Raw genomic sequence first — 6,956 nt, 5'->3', positions numbered from 1 at the left:
AAATAAAACTTTAAGAAGTAAAGTGGGAATAAATGATCTTTATAAATGTAATCCAAGTAGTTATTATTTAATAGCTGATATTTTTGCTTCTCCCTTCCCACTTACTGCTGAACAGCAGCAGCTTATAAAGAGAAAGAGCCTGACAGGGGAAAATAGCTGATTTTTTTTTTCTGGAAAATAGGGTTTTCTCTCTGGAATGTGTGTAAGTGCTGGCATGTACATACTAAAGTGCACATGCATTTAACGGAATCAGTACCTTTAAACATCATACAGGTCCCTCTATAAAAAAAAAGAAAGAAAAGAAAGATGGTTCAAGCTGAAACAAATTTCTGGTTTGGTCAGACAGGCAGTAATGTGGGGATAGGTAGCCAGGATGCAAATGCTTACATAATGGATATGCTCTCTGACTGTCCTCTCTGTTTTTGTCTGCGTGTTGGTGAAGTGTTCTCTATTTGTTTTTCTGTCTGTCTGGACATACATCCAATCCATTTTACCAGTTCCTCCAAGGTGATGTAAGTCATAACAATACTCACTTTGCTGTGTTTGTCAATGCTCATATTTGAGTTCATTTGAGTTCTGCGTGTCCTAGTCAGGACTTGTGCTTGTCTGTAATATATGGATGCATGCATTCATGTAGTTATGGTCACCCTGCTTTGGTCTGATTTGGAAAGGTGAATAAGTCTGTGCAGAAGAGTGCATACAAGGGAAGTTTACTTTTACTAATTTGCAGACATTTAGCATATTCTTAGTACACAGAATACTGACCACTGAGTGCTTGTGACAACATCAGGGTTAGTAATGATGGCCAACGTTAAAGATGTTTTAAGATAATAATGTCCATATTCTTGCAGGAAACTAAATGTATTTTCTCTCATTCACACACACACAGAAAACCCCAAAATTACAACACTGTGAGAAATCTGGCCTTTGTTTCTTAGGGGAATGCAGAATATGGCCAAGACTGGTTTTAGGAGGTTTTTTGTTTGGTTTGGTTTGGTTTGTTTCTGGGGTTTTTTTGTTTGTTTGGGGGTTTTTTGTTTGCTTTTGCCTTATGCTTAGAAATACAAACCTTTAGATTTCTGATGCCAAGTTTGGAAAATGAATCCCTACTAAATGTTTTACAGGCACTTTGAGCTGTCTGGTGAGCCAAAGTGAGAGATGATATTCATCAGTTGTTCTGTCTACTTAATTTGTTAAGTGAAGTAACATTTCTGAAGTGGGAGCATTTCACATAGTTATCCGAAGAACCAGAAATTTTTTTATAATGGCAACAGAAATAAAAGTATTTCTGTCTCCCACACCTTGAATAAAAATAAAACTTGATTTTTGTATTGCTTCATTTAATAATTTAGGCCCATGCAAAGTAAGTGCAAAAGAGGTACTGATGATTATTTTGCACTATTTTCTTACCTGAGTCTGGAAATGTGATTCCCTAATATGATACAGAGTAGCAGCATGGTGAAGCAGGTGCTTATACAGAGCTGAGTATACAAGGGGCAGGACAGCAGAAAATTAGGGCATAGGGGCCTATCCCAATCCCCCCAAAGGAAACGGGAACTGGATTAAGCCTAAACCTCTAATTACATAGGGGTAATAGTCTATCAGAACTCCCACAGCAAAAGGGAGTTGGAACAAGCCCAACACTCTAATTGCTTTTTTTCCTTGCCATTTTTGTTCATATATTTTGTTTACTCTGGCTCATCATTACATTATTTTGTAATTATTATGATAGGATTAGTGGCCATTAAATATCTGATTTCTGAATGGTATGGCTTGTTCCTTGTCACTGATGTCCCTGATCTATGTCAGAAAGGTTTGTATATTCTGGTTGGTATAGGAAGAAGTAGATACATTTATCTAATTGATTGAAATGGATCGAGGATTATATGTTCCCTACCAGCACCTCAGAGAGCCATACTACTTTTCTGTGTACAGAAAACAATACAGTGCAGGGCCACACCAGTGCTTTTTTCCTTCCCTTTTTTAAATGCTGGTGTTCATACCAATGTCTTTGAACTTCTGTAGTGAGGCCTGGATCTGTCTAAGGAATTTTGTAATAAAAAGATGTTACTGGCTAGGTGAGAGATAGCTGTTACTTGGAGAAAGTTACAGTGCTATCTGTCATTTTGGAGCACCCCAAAACATTTGTTCAATTAGTTCAATACTGGATTTCTTCCTGCTAAGATTAAATCTGCAGTGGCATTAACATGTCATCTACAGTGCAGATATTTGGATATTTGTCCCCTCTGAATCCCAAACATCCCAGCTCTAGAGTCAGAAGAGAGTTCTGGCACATGCCAGGCAAGAAGTGTGCCCATGCTTCCAGTGGTACCCTGACTGTGCCATAGTGGCAGTGTCAGAACTCCAGGGCTGTACAGAGGCCCTGATACTCGATGGGAATTCACTGGTGACAGTAGAAACTGCATGCCTAGGTCTAGGCACAACTCCAGGTAGGTGATGTCAGTGTGGCTTGGAAAACAAAGTAGGAAATATATGCTGGAGCAAGGGGCATTTCTGCAGTCAGTCCTCACAACTTAATTTTACTTAGTTGTCCATTAATAATGTCCTGAGACAGAAGGGTACAGCTTTATTTTTGAGATTTTATTGATTTTTCCTAATTTGTACTTTCAATTTGTGACCCTAATATGTAAGCTCAAAATTAGGGGAGCCAAGACAGGTGTAGGCTTCTGGAAAAGTTTTCTCAAGGAGTGGTGGAAACAGGCAAGCACATTAGCTATGGTTTTTGATGAATTAATGAAAGGGTTTAGATAGAAAGGTTGTCCAAAATAGGAAGGGTTTACTTATCAACACGGGAGATCCCATCCACTGTATTTATCTGGGGAGCTGGGAAGGAAATAATTATCAATACTCATTGGAAGGATATGGTGAATCATTGATATAGCTCTTTGTTGCTTTCTGGGACAGAAGGACTTTGACCAATTTGGAGGTGGTTTGTTCCCAATTAAGATATTTTTGGCTACAGCAGAGGTACAGAAACTTTGAACCAAATAGTAGAGGACGTGTCTGTCAATTAAACTATCCAGGAGATGTATTGGTAAGTGACCTTCGGTTACAGAGTTATAAAGACTAAGTAACCTCAGTCACTTCACTGGAACCATTCAAGACTTAAACTGACAGAAAAGAGGAAGGAACGTCTTTGAAACCCTTTTATCGCTTTTAGAATAACGCAGCCTTACCATGGATCTCCCAACTGCAGCAGGAAATATGTTTTTCTTTCAGACTGAACAGTATTTTGGTCTTTAACTCACTTGACATAGTCCTGTCAAAGAAGGCCATTTTTTCTTTTTGAACTTACAAACCTGGTTTGCAGTGTTTCCAATGTGTACACTAAAATCTGTAGCACCACATCTCACTGCAGGCTTTGCATTTGTTAATATTTGGAAGGGACATTAGATTAAGAACAAACAGGGTGAAATAGATCACGATAAGCAACAACAAAATGTTTAAAAATAGATTCAACTCTCTTGATTAAAACAGATTAATTTTTAAATTTGCAATGAAATTAGTTAGAACTGTTGCAATGCTTTGTAAAAAGTAGTATCAGAAGGCCATTTTGGTGACTTGGAGGTTGCTGCCCTGGGCTATGTGGAGACTGGGAACTCAGGGAGGCTTCAGTGTTCAACATGACCAAAGTACACCAGCACTCAGATACTTCAGGATATGAGATGGAAGTGAACTTGTAAAAACTGCTTCCTTCAGCAGTTCCATGTGCTAGTGGTAGCAAAGGTAAGGAACCTATTTAAAACATATACTTTAACCAAAATATTTACCTTAGCATTGTTCTTTGGAAAAAGCAATGTAAAAATACCTATCAGATGCATTTTAAAAGACAGGTTGTCTTTTACCATGAGAGAAAACCACGTGTTTCATCAGTGGGGACTGACATGGAGGTAAGCAGGTCTTTTCTGTATAGCTTTAATGACAAGACATTGTCATGCTTCCCCCCCACCTCCTAAACAGCAGATGCAAAGTGTAGTACACCTGCAACCAGTGAAGTTTTTGGAGTTTTGGGGGGGTTCAGAGGGGCTGGCTCTGGCAGAATTCTGCTAGAAAGGGGGAAGTGCAGGTTTTGTGATACAGCTTTTGTAAATAAATACCTAAATTGCATGTAATTTGACAGCTAAGCATTTCCTTAAGCACTATTATCAAGATGCTGACTAAAAAGTAAATAATATGAAAAATTTCTGCTAGTAAAATCTTCTCTTTTCTAACATAAAAAAGCAGAGAAAATAGATTGTACATGCAAAATGTTTTTTGTCTTTTTTGAAGGAAGGAGTGTGTATGAAGAAAACTATTTGTGATAAGTTTAAGGAAAAGATGCTTGAGTGCAATAATGTAAAAAACCCCAAAACTTTAATAGATTTTGCATACATCTGTAGTCCATTGTAACCAGGGGAAAACTGATTCTTCTGCAGAATGTAGACAGACAACGTGCCACTGGCTTGGACAGGGGCTCTGTGTAGGTGGCATATTGGCCCCATGGCAGAGAGTCACTTCACTGTGTTAGGTGATGTTTTAAACAGTTATTTAAACTAAAGTTTAAACATTTTAAACCCACATTTCAGCCTCCAAAATCTGAAAATAAAGGTCCGTTTTACTGCCTCTCATAGTGCTTATTGCAGATGTCTGTGCTCCAGTGGTAAGAGGTCATGATGCTTTCCCAGGCAGACTGAGGTCCCACTCTCTGTAACTCATACAGGTAGTTTGCCAGCATTTCACTGATAAAAGTAACATGCAGTGGATCTGAATTCTTACTGGCATAATGAGAGAAATTGCTAAAATCATTGCAGCTGCAGATGTTTACGTCAGTAACTTTGGCTTTAGTTTGTCAGTAAAATGTGGAGATCTTTCCTCTCAAAATGTTAGGAAGTCTTCTGCCATGGGTCACTGTTATGTACCACCCAACTGCAGTTCCACAGAGTACATTTATGTGTAGGGAACTGAATGCCTGTGCTAGGAGTGGGAAGCGTTTTGCAGTCACTTCTCTGTAAGATGTGTGCCATAAACCTGCTGTAAAGAGTTAACACCATTGGGGGCTAACCACTGAACGCTTGCTGACCTCAGGGAATTTCATCAGACCGTGCCCCAAGCATGTGATGATCACTTTTGTGATCAGCCCAATGAAGACATTGCGCAAATCATGTGTGTGTTGAGGGTTCAGCTGTTGGTTTTTGTAAACTGGTTGATGGCTGTTGTCTTTAGTGAAAAAAAGTGTAATAAAAATGTTGTTTTCTGCTTAATGCAGAATGCTTTAACTTCTTAGAAGATAGCTCTTAGTCTTTGCTTACCAATCTGGCCCCTCAGGCCGGTCACTTTCATGGATGGGCTGTGCAGCTGAGGGTGCAAGAGCACAGCAAAGGACATCCCTGAGACTGCAGTCAGTGGGGGAGCTACACAGAAGAGCCCTGCCACAGGCAACAGACCAAACTGTGACCACTGGATTCCAGTTCAGTTATGGACATTGAAAAAATGAATTCTGGGATTAAGGTGTTTGATTAACCCTTTGGAAGTGAGAACCTGTAAAAGGCAGGGGGTGGGGGGGAAGTTTTTCTAGGAAAGCACTGAAGTATCATGATCTATTGTGAAAGGGCTAATAAAGGGTAAAATCAGCAACTCTATGGCTCATAATACCTGTGGAGCATATATTTTTTTTAAGTGGACTAACTTTTTTCATACCTTGTAATAGTTACCTTACTTGTATAAAAGTACATTTTCTAGTTTAAATAATTGTCTTTATTCATGATTAATGGGCTCTGAACTTGAACTTGCCTTATTTACAATTAAGGAAATATTCAAAATCATCTGAATATCTCTAATTTGTATTTATCAGCAAGGCATTTTTAAATTCTTTTTAAAAGTTTAGAATAGGACAACTTACAAATTACTTTTTAAATAGTCTCACCTCTTTCTTAAATAAAAGTTTGTTACACATCTAGACTAAAATTTTAGCTGTTCTGTTTTAATTTAGTGAGACAGTTTTTGGCTCAAAAAAATGTGTAATTCTGAATGGAAAAGTTATCAAAGCTCTATTTTTGGCAACAGCTTTTCAAATCGACACAAGGTGTAGTCTGTTGTGCCTTGTGTAGTTTCAAGCTCTTGCTCTGCTTAAAGTGCTCACGAATTTGTTCAATCAGGCCCATAACTATCTTTGTCACTACAAATAGAGCCGTCAGTGTCATACTATTCCAAAAAAAGATGTTAACCCTTTCCTGCCCAGCACTTTCTCAAAGACTTGCTTCAACTCCAGCAATTTAAAGAACTAGATCTTTGCTGGTTGATTTGGTAACTCTTTAACATACCATCCTGATTTAACTCCTGGTTTTGGATAATATAAAGGAGTTTTCACCAATTCTCCTTCTCTGCTTCTGGTTCATGCTTTCTGTATTTACTGGGAAAATTTCCTGCTAGCTTGCTTCTTTGTGGGGAAGGGGAGAGGTGCAGCCTATGACTTCACCAAATAGACTAAACATCAAGGTCACAGGTAAAATAGGCAGAACTACTAACTTTTCCAGCTGTATACTAGCAAAATCATGCATCACAAAGGCACGATCTCGACCAGCCTCCCATGCTTTTCCATTGCCCTCACTATTTGACACCTGGAGGTTTGTGCATTGGAAGGGAGGCAGCTTTCATGCCAGCTGTTACTGGTGCCCTGGGTGCTGAGCATGCAGGACCTGTGTGCCTGGGGCCTCACCAGCCTGGGGGCTCACAAGGGTCCTGCTCTGCCTGCACCACACTCTGCTTGGCAGCTTTACCTGAGGGTAAATTGCACTGCTTACTGACAGAGTTGGTAAATCCTGGGGGCTAGAGTGAAACAATTCGTTCCATAATAGTTTTGTCCTGTAAAATAGCTTTGATTAACATCAGGACTAAACATGCTTTTTGTTCCTTACTGAAAAAGTAAGGAATTTCTGCTGGCTATTTGGAGGCTAAAT

This window comes from Melospiza georgiana, chromosome 6 (genome assembly GCF_028018845.1).
Source record: "Melospiza georgiana isolate bMelGeo1 chromosome 6, bMelGeo1.pri, whole genome shotgun sequence".
Taxonomy (NCBI): domain Eukaryota; kingdom Metazoa; phylum Chordata; class Aves; order Passeriformes; family Passerellidae; genus Melospiza; species Melospiza georgiana.
The sequence above is the reverse complement of the archived record's forward strand: the minus strand, read 5'-3'. Positions refer to the sequence as shown.